The sequence below is a fragment of the Rutilus rutilus genome, assembly GCF_951802725.1.
Source record: "Rutilus rutilus genome assembly, chromosome: 8".
Taxonomy (NCBI): domain Eukaryota; kingdom Metazoa; phylum Chordata; class Actinopteri; order Cypriniformes; family Leuciscidae; genus Rutilus; species Rutilus rutilus.
Window position 1 is genome coordinate 9,519,506 of NC_140222.1, and position 14,586 is coordinate 9,534,091.

Consider the following 14,586-nt stretch of genomic DNA (forward strand, 5'->3'; position numbering starts at 1 on the left):
ATATAGGCCTACATTACATTTTCTCAATTGCTAAAACACAATTTCTGAAAGCTTGCTCCTTTTTCTGAAAACATTAAACACAAAATCTCATCTACAAGCATTATTTACAAAACCTCTGACTCCTCTTGCAAAATGAAACTTTCGCCTCAAAACAGTTTTACCTGTGTTCAAAATTAACACTGCATAGACAAAGTGATCAAAATGATATACACTATCAAACAGTCAGTAAACAATACACCAAAAAATAGAAAACACATTGTTCAAAACATATAGTTCTCGAAAGATATCTATGGACTGCTATTCTGTTTGTAGACTTACCCGTGACACCTTACTGTACCATCAAAATGTTCAGGGAGAAGTACATTTTTAATCTCAAAACAAATTTCATATTTTTCCGTCATTGTCTTTTGATGAACGAAAACTAGTAGCTCAAAACTGATCAGAAATGACTACTCTGGGCCGGGTTTCCCGATAACGATGTATCTTAGCTCTTAAGAGCGCTTTCTACGTGCAAAGTTACGAACGCTCGCAGCAATTCCACGAGCGTTTCCCAAAAATGAACTTAACATGAACGCGCGAGAACGCGCTCTACGTGCTACTTAAGAGTCGCTGTCCATTCGTGAAGTGCTGAAACATAACCTTATATGGAATCGTATTCTGAACGTTCAACCTAATAATTGTCATCTGTTGTGGATTAGCAATCAAGACAAGTCTATATAAAGCACCTACAGGCAGAGGCACTGACAAAATGGCTGGGAAAAAAAAAACACACGAAAAGATACCTTTCAAAAAGATTAAATTAATGTCCTTTTAGAGGATATAGAGCGAAACAAAGATGCAATTTTTAGCAGATTTAAAGGATTTCTTTTTTTTTTTTTTTGTTCATTCATTTAATTTTGATTAAAATTATTAGATTAAATGATTTCAATTTTTTTGTTTTGTTTTCTGATCTTTTTAATTATTTAATTTATACATTAATTTAACTAACAACAAAAAAGATTAATAAAGTGTACAATAAAGTACAATAAAAACCTTCTATTATAATCACATACTTTTGAATAAAGTTAAAGGTGTAATCTGCCGGTTGTCCTGCAGGTGTCCTCATAAATCTGTCTTCTTACGATGAACTTGAGGATGTACGATTACTCCAGAGCACTCGTAGATCTACGAAGATATCAAGTGCTACTTAAAGGTATAGCGGAGGATCTTTCCGAATTTTAGATAAGAACCGCCCTCTCCACTTTTTGAAAAAATGCACATGCGCAACACTACCTGCTCCCAAGAGGGAACGCCTATTAAACGTGTGCGAGGTTCTCCCAGGGGGGCATGGATTTCTATTATTTTGAAGGTACCCCCGGGCGCCGCCATTGGCTAGCGGACCCCCACCTGCTGTTAGCATCCCATTGACTCCCATTCATTTTGGCATCACTTTGACAGCGAATAACTTCACATCTGAGGCGTTTAAAGACTCCATTTGTCCATTATTTATTTCTAAAGAAACACGAAAATGTATAAAAGGCTTCATTACCTTGTATCTTACGTTACGGCCCCGTAGAAGCAATTTTTGTAAAAATAGGCTAACGATTGCGTCATAGCCACGCGACTCTCTGTCGCACAGTAGGAAATTACCGCATGGACAGGAGCAGAAGCTCGCGGGCAATCGGGAGGACGTGGAGGCAAAATGACAAAGTAATTAATCAGAACACCTACTAAAAGTTTCTCCTGCTCCTATCTCATGGACTGCTCATACTCACACTCTCCGTCTCTGCAAGTCTCGGAAGGGAATGATTCAGATTTCTCTTGGCACAGCTACTAGAAGACAGACGGGTTGCTCACGTCACATCTACGTAGTCAAGCTCAGTTTGAGTCTGCGCAGTACGCTCGACCCCCAGGAAGTAAGAGTTTCTAATTGGCTTCACTTTAGCTGTGTCCCAAAGTGAAGGCTGCGTCCTTCGAAGGCCGTATTTGAAGGCCGGATGGCCGTATTTGAAGGCCGATTGCGTCACCGTGGCACGACGAACGTCACAGCGGCGCGACTAAGGACGTCCCAATTCAAAGGCTGCATCCTTGGAAGGTCGCATTTGAAGGCCGATTGCGTCACCGCGACGCAATGAAGGCTGTCCCAATTCAGTTCTGCATCCTCCGAAGGCCGTATTCGAATGACGGTTGCGTCATCACGCCGCGACGAAGGCTACCCTGATTCAAAAGCGACGCCAAATGCGCCCTTCGTTTCCCTGTGAAAGGAAGGATACATAAATGGACACGTAGCGGCCTATTGTACCCCATAAGTCATTGCGCGCCGTTGACGACAGGATTTATTTATTTATTTTTAAAGGCGGCCGAGACTAGAGATCGATGGTGGACAGCAAATTCACATTTAAATGTAGGCTAAGTATTATGTTTTCATTTACTCAAATAGCTAGCGAAACCAGAGTTAAAGTTTATTATAAACTTCATCTTAACTCCTTAGTCACTATTGCATGGCTTCATTTGTCAGGTAGTTTTAGGCAAAACTTGTGGTAATAACGTTATTAGTTTAACGACCTATTTGTAACATTTGCACTAGTCTATCTCACTTGTGTATTATAAGAAATATCACTCACCCTATAAAGCCTAAAACAATAAGAAAAGCAGTAGATAAGGCAATGGGGTTTCACTTTTATGTGTTTTTGTAGTGCTGTCATGCAAGCTATGTGTTTTTAACCAAATTTGAGTATACAGAAATATTAAGTATATTTTGCATGTCTTGATGTGTCATATTTTGCAGTGTTAACAATGCACTTAAGATTGCACCCCTGTGTTAAGTACCCTTTTCTGCTTTTTTAGAACAATTTGGGAAAAATGGGTCTGGGGAACGTAACTCCCATACAGGCACAAAATAATATATATTATTTTGTGCCTGTATGGGAGTTACATTCTCCAGACCCATTTTTATATATATATATATATATATATATATATATATATATATATATAAGAACATTAATACACACATCTTTGCTGAAATGTATTGTGCTGTTGTTGTTAACAAGCCATGGTTGATTTACTCTGCCTTAGGATTGCACGTGTCCTGGGACAGGTGAGGGTGTGAGTGGGAAACCCACTGCTGAAACTTGGCCCTGGTTTGTCCTCATGGATGAGGTGTTGAGACAGAGGCATTGCACCAACCCCCTGTCCTCATTGCCTCAGTCCCTGAGGACAGACCAGGGCCGAGTTCAGCAGTGTGTGACCAAGAAGAGGAGGAGCCAGGGGCAGCACCAGCACCAGCACCAGCACCAGCACCACGAAGAAGGCGAGACAGAGAGAACGAGTTTTTGGACTTGATTAGAGAAGACATGGGACTTTGGGACTGCAGAGGCGAGGAGAGCACAGGAGAGTAGGGAGAGGATGGACAGGCTGTTTTCCCTTCTGGTTTAACTTTTTTTCACCTATATTTTTTAAAAGGAAAAAAAAATCTGTACATTTATTTATTTTTATGCAACTTTAAATGTGTAAATAAAAGAGAATTCATTGCTCTGGACATTGTTTATTTTTGTAATAACAGTCATAATTTCTACATGAAACAAATTCTTCTATACCTTTTTTCCCCCCAACTATTTACAACATACGTTAAACATATCAAAATCAACATAAACATTTAAATTTACAGTACATAAAATAAGAAAAAATGATGTAGACTTTTATTAAGCTGAGTGGGAGACCCTGGTGTGATTAGCAATTTTTTTTTTTTTTTTTTCATTATCTTGCATACTCTAATGTACTTAAGGCATCAAAGCAAAGGAATTCTGCAGGAAAAAAAAAAAAACCTTGTCAGGGTTTTTATGATGTTTTACATTTCTATTACCACATGTTGCATTTTACTTCTGAATATTTTCAAGGTTGGTACATTTAAACTATATACTTTTGTGTAGTTTAATGTAAAACAATGCATCATATTGTAAAATAACAATTTTGTAGTGTTGCTGTCCCGTGTGGGAAAATTACTTCGAGTATTAACGAAGTATGTAGTTCCTTACATACCACCACTGGTTATTTTGAAAATTAAAGTAACAAAATGTAGGCCTATTGTCACAATATTAACAAATTGTTGCTAACTACAGCTCCGTCCCATTTCAAAGGGCGCATCTGAAGCGCTCGGACCGGTCTAGCCTACGGACGATTGTTCTTGTCGCCTAGCAACAGTGACTGACAGCTGCCGATGAAGAGCGGGAGTAACATTCGCACTGGACTTTTTATATTCAACTGGGTTTTATATTCAAATGGGGTTAAAAACCTGTGTAAATATATTTACCATGGTCAATTTATGTGCATAATAAAAAGAATACACTAGCCTACAAAATCGCATCAAGGTAAGATATAAATGAACATTTGAATCTTCGGCTAAGCCGAAAGTATGACCTGAAACATCCTTAATACCATGTCCTCCAGTAAAATATAAAACATAAAAATGACAATAGCCAATTCTGGCTCCATAGCATATCAAATGAATTATCAGGATAGCAGCATACTCTCGCACCGTTGCTTGGCGCCTGGAGCGGTAATCGGGAACACCTGGCTGCGCAATTAGGAAATCCTACGGAGGCTACATGGTACGTCCTTCGGAGGACGCATAGGCTGCATCCTTGAAGTCTTCAGTCCTTCGAAGGATGCAGCCTTCACTTTGGGACACAGCTTTTGTCTCCGTTGAATCCAATGGGGTCGCTGTGTCCATTTCTTTTACTGTCTATGGGTTCTCCTCGTGCACGCTCTGTTTACAAGTTGCTGTCGGCATCGCTCATACAAGATTACTTTCCAAAAGAAGATTTGCACTTTTTCTCCAAATAACATGCCAAACTTTACCTGTCGAGGAGAAACTTCGCGACTGAGGCATCAGTGGGAAGCCCAACCTGTGTTTTCAGCGCACGCCATCGTGTGAAACAATCTCCCAAAAACACTCTGATCTTGTTTCTCTCTTCTGAGGCCTTTCTCTTCTTCTCATACAGTTCGTACAAACTTTTTCTCTTAAGACCCTCAGACATTTTCAAAGGACCCGGTGAAACGGCGAGCTTCAATGAATGGCTTAGCTCTAGCTCACCACACATAAACACCTGAAAGTGCGCATGCGCAGAAAGCGAAAACTAAGGGACGAGCACGTACGACGGCCTTACGTAAACATATCACCAGAATGATTGACACTTAGGTGGACCAATAGTTTACACTACCCACCCGGAAAAAGAAAATCCTCCGCTATACCTTTAAGCTACGATGCTTTTGGGAAACAGACCTAATATTAAGATAAGTCGTACGATCGTTTTTACGATCAACTTACGATGCTTTTGGGAAACGCAGCCCTGCTTTGCTCTTTGCATTTTTTGTTGTTGTTCTTCCTCCTCTTTGTACCCCTATTTTACAGTACTGTACCCTGCATCTCACAAAATTCTCTCTGTGATACTGTAATTCTTGTTCTTTGTTGATATGAACCAGCAACCAGTCAAACTCTATTGAGCAGTCAGTGCTGTAAACAAATGGAAAGCACGACATTCAGGGTAATTCAATTTGTTCATTGTACAGTATACAGCCTACAATGCACTGTACTACAGTATACAATACTCAAAAGGACAAAAAGGGACAAAAATCAAAGGAGTAAACATGATCATTGTGCTTCTTCTTGTCTTTGGGCCTCATTTGAAACAGGTTAAATCAGTTTTGAGTGGTTGTGTTCAATCAATGACATGTGTTCTCTATTTGTATTTGATCGTTGCCACTTGTGTTTACCAGTATGGATGACATGTGCATTAGAGTGCAGAATATGTTTTGAGAATGAGAATGTGTTTAGAGTTTTGCTGAAAAGTGAGATCTGCAAATTGTGTTTTACCATGTGAAATGGTGTAAGGTATAGACAACAGACTGCACAATTAGCTAAATGAGTTCAGGCAACTGAGAACTTTATTCAGCCAATGGGTTTTAGTGTTTTAGCAATTGAGAAAAACTGTAATATTAAGGGAATACAGTTCTTGACATGATCACAGTGGGCCAATAAAGTCAGTGACAGTAACAAACATTTGCAATTGCTTATTTGTTAGATAAATAAACAGATTGAATCATCGTAAAGCATGTCCAGAACCAGCATAAATACAGCACTGTAAATACTATACGTACCAGCCACGATAATACACCATACGTACCAGGCACGATAACACACCATACAGTGAACACAAAACACACTGAAAAAAATTATTAGTTGAATTTAATCCATTTTTTTATCGTAAGTGGTTGCACACAATTGATTTTAGCTACATTTAACCAAATGCATTAAGTTGAACTTAATACATTTGTTTAAATGTAGCTAAAATCAATTGTGTGCAACAATTCAACTAATCATTTTTTTCAGTGCAGTTTGCTTTCATGTTTTCACTCTCGAGCTGGTATTCCTCTTCTCAGCCAACAAAGGGTAAACCCTAACGCTCAAATAATTAATTGGTTTGAGTAGGACAAACTTAAACTAATTAGTTCAGTCAAATGAACTTTTATGAGTATTTAGCACTTTCTTTTCCTTTCAAGTTCACAGAACTGATATATTTTAAGTAAACTGAACTGTTTCATTGTTTTGAGTTTTATGAAATGATTTATTTTAATTTACACAAACTTAAGTTTAACTGAAATGGCTGGGATGTCTATTTATTTTTTTGTGCAAGATTAATATTAAGTGGGAGATTGAGTATTGATTACAGTTTTCTCAGTAGCTTTGGAGTGTTTTTCACATCATCCCTAACATGTGCAAAATAATAAGTGCATTTCTCAGAACAATTTGTACAAACTGCAATATACAATAGATATGTTTCTAAAGCTAGTCAGTCACTAAAAATCCTTAGTACATCTCTCAAAAGTAAATATTCATGCCAATGATCATGTCAGTGTCATCAGAATGATAAATCATTTAGTCATTGTTCATGAACAAGCTCGTCAAAATGTTTAGGCATGTTGTCAATGTAACTGTGTACTTTGACACTATTACCAGATGTAAACTTAGGCTACAGTTTGGATGACAGTTACTGTATTGAAAATGCACAAGGCTGCACTTCTATGGCATATATCAATTTCAAAAGTACTATTTACATATTACTGTATGTGGGTTATTGATTGAAAGAGACAAAAGAGATTTTGTTTTTCACAGCTTTTACTAGTGCTACTTTATGAAAGAAAGCAACAAAATAATTTACAGTAAGAAAAAGACAAGGGGCACAAAGGAAAATAAAAACTAAATTAGAAAGAAACACAGGAAACCCCCCTAAGGCACAACTTTGCCCGCATCACTGTCCTAGTGCTGTCTCTGCACAAGATGCACCTTTGAGCAATTTAGACAACTGGTTGATTGTTGGTTGAACTAATACTTTACATTCCTTGAGTGAGGGTCAATTTCACCTGCACGAGTCATCAATTCACGTTTTTGTACAAAAGGTCTAATAGAAATGTGTAAAACTATGCTTGACAGTTTATGACAAATAGTTAAACAATTTTGCATGTAATGGCTTATGCAAGGAACTAATGCCTAGTTATTTTGAGGGGTAAGACTATTCAACAAAGAACCATCTACTATATTTTGAAAATATGGAAAAAAGCTGACACTTGTACATTATTAATTGCAATAATGTACAAAAGCAATTGCAATTTGTTCAAAGGAATAAGAAATTGCTTTAACAATGTGCACAAGTGACTAGATGATTTGGAATTTGTACAAGTAGTATCAAGAATTGCACTTTTGATCTAAGAAAAGCGACTGAGAAAAACTGTAATGTTTTGTTATGCTAATTTAGAATAATTTCTGTTAATGTTGGTTTTAGGATAGTTACCATCATGTTGACAAGTGGTGCATGCGGCTTGATTTGAGAGCAAATAAAATCTTTATATTGTTGCACTCATACAGCAAGTGCTGTATAACATACTATTGTTAGCATGATAACATAATAGTATGCTAGCAAAGTAGCTTGTTAAAACTATAAGTTAATACTAATGAAAGTGTTCACATTGAGATTACATGAAGGTTTTAAGTTATGTATGAAATAGTGTACTCTGATTTTAATTGTTCTTAACTTGAAATGTTTAAGTACAAACTTAAAATCTGCCAGTTCTGCTTACTTAAACTTCGAATTTCAAAACTTAAAAAATTGAGGCAATCGATTGCCTTACATTTTTTGAGTTCTGCTAACTTATTCGGTTTTATTGATAAGCGATGATGATAAGCGAATTGATAAAGTTATTATTTGTTTTGATTGTTTTGAGAGAGAGAGAGAGAGAGAGAGAGAGAGAGAGAGAGAGAGAGAGAGAGAGAGAGAGATTGTATCCATTTCAGAAAGTTAGGTCCAGATTTAAACCCCTTCACGTTATGAAAATGGCGATCTCTCTGAAGTAGCACCGATATCGAGGTAAAGCTGTAATATAAATATTGTCTTAATAATATTGTCTTAATAATAGATAGACTATATTGTCTTATATACTTATATTCTTTTATAAATGTTATCATTGAGAGAATGTGTTTAATCTCCACTGCCTGGATATCAGTCACTGTCAAAGGAGCATAGAGTGTAATAGGCTGTATTTTGTAATTGTCAGTTGTTGTAATTTGATATTACACATTCTAGGGAGAGCTAAGTTTAGATTCAGCTGCCTTTCCATGTACTGGGACATAACACAAACAAAGTCTCCACACTCCAAGAGGTTCCATTTACTGTATTGCAAGATATCAACAAAGTCTGTTTTCATAAAAGATAAAAAAAAAGTGTCTTCATTTGGAGCATATAGAAATGAAACATCTAATCCATCTATCACTCCATTTTACAAATCTGCCTTCTGTATCTTTATGAACTGTAACAGATTTAAAGTTCAAATATATATGAACTGAAGTACAGACTCTCCTCTTTCCTAATTTATGGGATGTAGAAAACGTTGTCTGCTTAAGACCTTTTTAATTTATCATGTTCTGAATATGTCAACATACATTTGTGCTTTTTAATTTCTTTAGTCAGAAGCAGTTTGCTATAAAAACATGAATTTGTGCAAGTTAGTTTGACATTTGTTAGATTATGTTCAGTTTCATGCATTAAACTCTCATTTCATGCTTTGAGGCCAAACCAATTTAGATATACATACATAATGTATGTATATCTAAATTGGTTTGGCCTCAAAGCATGAAATAAGAGTAGATACATATTCTTTTGCATTAAAGCTATAGGTAGGATTTTTCAAAAAAAAAAAAACATACCAAATTTGTTTAAACTGTCTTTATATACCAATACATAATTAAAATGTAAGTACTCTGAAAAAGAGAATATAAAATCGAGTGACTGTAGACCTTTTAATCTGCAATAAACACAGCTCATTATTTCCATTCACTCCCACCCCCTCCCTTCTGAGCTCCTTCCAAAGCCACGCCCCCAAAACACATGAACGCGCGACGCCAAACGCTCAGGCTCAGCTGGAAGACGCATTTATTACCTGAGACGAGTGGAGAGGAAGGAGCGCAGAGCATGCAGTGACATCATGTCAGAATCACATGTAATAAAATACCTAACTTTATCACTATGAATATTAACAAATAAGATTTCTTTTAGTACTCACTATCAAGCTAGCATATCGATACTGGTAAAGTTTGATTCAGTAACGAGCTATATTTATAGGTAACGAGCTATATTTATAAGGCAAAACTAAAAACAGGTTGCATTGATACACGTTTTTCCATTACCATCAGTTACACTGTGATGAAGGTGAATTTCGTGTAAGATTCATAACATACAGTGTTTTGCATGTAAGAGTTTCCATGATGAAAACATTGTTGACTCTAATGAAGACTAACGTTACACTCCGAGTCCGGAGACAAGTAGCCTGCTACCGCATCGTCGGTTCGAGGACAGGTCCGGGGTTGAGGGCGAAGCAGAGGAGGTCATTCAAGAGTGCGGGCAGGGTCCGAGGAAGTAGTTTTTGCCTTGTTTGCCTTCGCTGACTGCATATGCAGGTGCTTTGAGCTGAATATTTCCGGGAACGGTGACATGTGATGAGCGCACGCAGGCCAGCGCACGCAGTGGGGCGCGGGCACGAGACATGAAGGCATCTGATTGGTTCTTTACACTCAGACCGAGTGGCAGTGATTGGTCAGAGTTTTTACTGTCCTGCAGCTGCTACAGAGGTCTGATTGTTTTCATTCCTTTTTCTGAACACATAATGTATTGACTACTCTCAGGATGGAAGGACCATTTCACCCAGTATAAAAAAAAGTGTTTCTGAACAGGATTACCTACCCTAGCTTTAAAGCTTATATTGTGGAAATATATATACATATATTATTTAGCCAAATAAATCAATTAAACAATTTAACTGTATGACATTTGAAGTAAAATGTGACAAAATATCCCTTTTATAGCACAAGACTCTGGGGAATATACATTTTATAATTTAAAACTTTAAATGTATGTATTATTTTCATTTAAACCTAATAAACTCCAAAAGGGCAAAAATATTCAGAACATAATTCCCTAAAAACAAGCTTTGTGCTAAATAGGGAATTGGGCTATGAATTGGATATTTTATGAAGTTTTCAGTTAGTGTGATATCAGAACATTACAGTATATAGTTACATTTCTTAATTGATTTATAGGGCTAATTAATTGTTTATTAACTTTTATCTTTTATATTTCAACTGTCATTCAATGCTTTTTAAAGTAACAACTTAGCCAGCAGGCTGGGAGACAAACTGAAACCAGCACAGCAGGTTAGGCTGGTTTGACCAGGGAAACGTCTACTAAACGTTTCTAATGACTATTTAGTCATTAGTTTTCCTTGCTGACCAGAAAAGAGATTTAAAAATAAATATCTTACCGTGCATGAAGAGTGCAAACACTGGGAACAAGCTAACAAAAACAATAGTTTTTGCCATGTTTCTTCTAACAATCGGCCTGTTTCCCCATAGGCATGTACCAGTGTTACAATGTATTCATTTCCTGAAACAGTTCAGATTTGTACCTGTGTGGGTGTGTCCCTGTGGGTGTGTGCTTGAGACAACATTCAAAAGAATGGAAATTAGAATGAGGCCCACAAATTTGTCTTAAAGTCCCCCTGTAGTGAAAATAAAGTTTTTACACATGTGGTAAAACGCCCCTTTTTACAATATGTAAAATAAGTCTCTGTTGTCCCCAGAGTGTGTATGTGAATTTTTAGCTCAAAATACCCCACAAATTAATTTATAACAGCATGTTAAAATTGTACCTTTTTGAGGGTCAGTAAAAACGCTTTGTTCCCTGTGTGTCCCTTTAAATGCAAATGAGCTGCTGCTCCGGCACAGAGGGTGGAGCCTCAAGCGTGTGTGTGTGTGTGTGTGTGTGTGTGTGTGTGCGTGCGTGCGTGCGTGCGTGCGTGCGTGCGTGCGTTAGCAGCTCCATTACCTAACGCAGACAAGCACTAAAATGTCAGAAATTGTTCTGCCTTTTATGTTGAAACTGGAGTCGGACAATAATGTTGTTACTGATGTGGAATTAACTATCTTCAATTAGCATATTCTTTCATGATAATCTATGCAATTTCTCGTGTGGGAATTGTTGTAAGATGCATACAGAGTGACATTTTGCAGTTGTGTTACGTGCATGTGAAAAGACGGATGCGACAGTTTGAGCTGACTCACAAATGTGCTTGACTTCAACAACTCTTCTTCTTCTCAACATGGACTGCGTGTTCCCGGGGAAATATAAATATATATAAATATATTTTATATATTATATATATTAATATATTATATTATATTATATTATATTATATTATATTATATTATATTATATTATATATATTAATTATTTATTAAATAATAATAAAAAGTGCAAAAACTGGGATTATTTATTTATTTATTTATTTATTTAATATAATTATTTTTTTTTATTTATATATATTTTTTTAGGTTTATGTAAACTCTAGGGTTGGTGATGTCACTAACCCGGGAGGAATGTCGTGTAGTCCTTACCAGCCTTTTGTTGAAGTCCTTAAAAAAATATTTCTTTAAAAGCAAATATCTCCCTTTGTTTGTAACTTTGCAGATGTTGTTTATGCTCAAACAGCAACATTACACATTACTTTATGACAAACTATCTGCAAATTCATCATCCATCACCACTGCTGAGTATTTTCTCCTAAAAACTGCAGTGAACCAAAGAAAAATGTGGTCTGAAACCGCCCGTTTCCTACTGTCATAAACATAAGCAGGACAGGGCTTTTCCTATCATCATAATCATTGATGCTGTCTACACTGGATGAGGCGCAACGCGAGCGAAAAATCCCAGTCAGTAAACTGATGTCCTGTTCTATTTCTGTCGCACGTACTCCAAGTACTAATTCTATCATGAAGAACAAATTTATTTGGAACGTCCGCTTTTTCGCATTCAGTGTAGACCGATTCTAGCTTCTGGAGCGCAGTGCAACACGAACGACAATGGTCGCGTTCGGTGTTGACACGATGTAAGGATGCTGATTTTTAGAAGGCAGCAGTCTGACTCTGAGATGGCAAACAGGAACATAGTTTGTGCAACATTAGCAACACATTATTAGCTGTTTGATAATGTTGTCAAGCCAAAGGCTAATTATATCAATTACAGTTATGTTTAATGGTAATTGATATTATACATAAAATGCATTACCATTCTGATACATCAACTTGTAGACGACCCTGTATAATTCACTCTTCCACTTCTTCTGAATCAGTTTCTGGTTTAAACATATATGCCTGAATTAAACAAATTTTTCCAGTTGAGCAAGTGGATCATGTAGTCAGAGCTGGTGTGATTATATGGAGGCGGGGACTAATTTGGAGATTACATTTCACTATTTTAAAGTCCCAGTGACCCAGAAGTTGCAAGTAAAAAAATGCTGAAATAGCTAGCCTAGTTTATTTGTTAAATGCTGGACACTGAAATGGCATTACTAAAGTATTTCAAAACAATCCAATTTTAGAATGAGCTCATCATGATCATCAACATGATGTTCCAACCCAGTCTCTTACTTCTGCGTATCTATACCACGAGTTTTCATTTTCATTTGGCGTAGTATTTACACGCCAAAGTCACATTTCGCGTTCATATGGTACGCAAAACCCTCCCGTTAAACTTCTATTGATGGAAAATGCGTATGCATTGCACGCAGAAATGTATTATAGTTAACGTCATCGTCCCGCCCCTTAATCGTACGAAGATTCACGATTCCATCTCGTGCAGATGCCGAAGGTGCATGCAGAAATACGTGTTATTATTTTATTTTATTTTATTTTATTTTATTTTATTTTATTTTATTTTATTTTATTTTTACAGAAACATAACTCATAATCTCTAATGGGGGGCGAATGGTCACATAATTTAATCTATTGATTCGTGACACGGGCACGTTTATTTCGTTATTTTCGTAATACCAGCACGTTTTTTAAACTAATGTATTTTAAATGGGAAGCGTCTTGATTCTTTCTGCCTATCGGGCTGCAGCAGAGAACCTGTTTAATCAACATTAATTCACGAGATTTGATCTTATCATGGACCATGGTTTATGAATTTTTTTATGTTATTTTTTCGATCTTATTGCCAGGGAAGCTGGATTGCTTTGCTGTTTATTGATATTTTAAAAATCATATTTTATCAGTAGGAAATCGCGCTGAAGAAGTCTCGTTCCGAACACATCGCGATATTTGGCATCAGTTCACGTGTGCCAGATGTTGGTAAGTAGTAATAAATACGCTGTCCTAATAATGTGTGATATAATGTCTTTTCTGTTTGTCGATATTAATAAGATTAGCTCACATTCAGTCACTGCATTATATCTGTCATCGCCACGGAGGCTTTGCGTTTCATTGCTTTCTAATTCTAAACAGGGTGATTAAACACCGTCTGTCACGTGACGTGCTGTTGTATTTGTAGTAGAAGCACAGTAAAAACAACACTTACCATGCTTTTACCACATTAACATTAGTTTTACTGTGATAAGTGTAGTAAAAAGACAGTAATCACAAAACTGACCATGCGTTTACCACACTATTGGTAGTTTTAATGTGATACGTATTGTAAATGTACAGTAACCACAATACTTACCATGCTTTTACTACAGTAACCCTAATTTTACTGTGATAGGTGTGGTAAAAGGACAGTAACCACAACACTTACCATGCTTTTACCACAGTAACCCTAATTTTACTGTGATGGGTGTGGTAAAAGGACAGTAACCACAACACTTACCATGCTTTTACCACAGTAACCCTAATTTTACTGTGATGGGTGTGGTAAAAGGACAGTAACCACAAAACTTACCATGCTTTTACCACAGTAACCCTAATTTTACTGTGATGGGTGTGGTAAAAGGACAGTAACCACAACACTTAACATGCTTTTACCACAGTAACCCTAATTTTACTGTGATAGGTGTGGTAAAAGGACAGTAACCACAACACTTACCATGCTTTTACCACAGTAACCCTAATTTTACTGTGATGGGTGTGGTAAAAGGACAGTAACCACAACACTTACCATGCTTTTACCACAGTAACCCTAATTTTACTGTGATAGGTGTGGTAAAAGGACAGTAACCACAAAACTT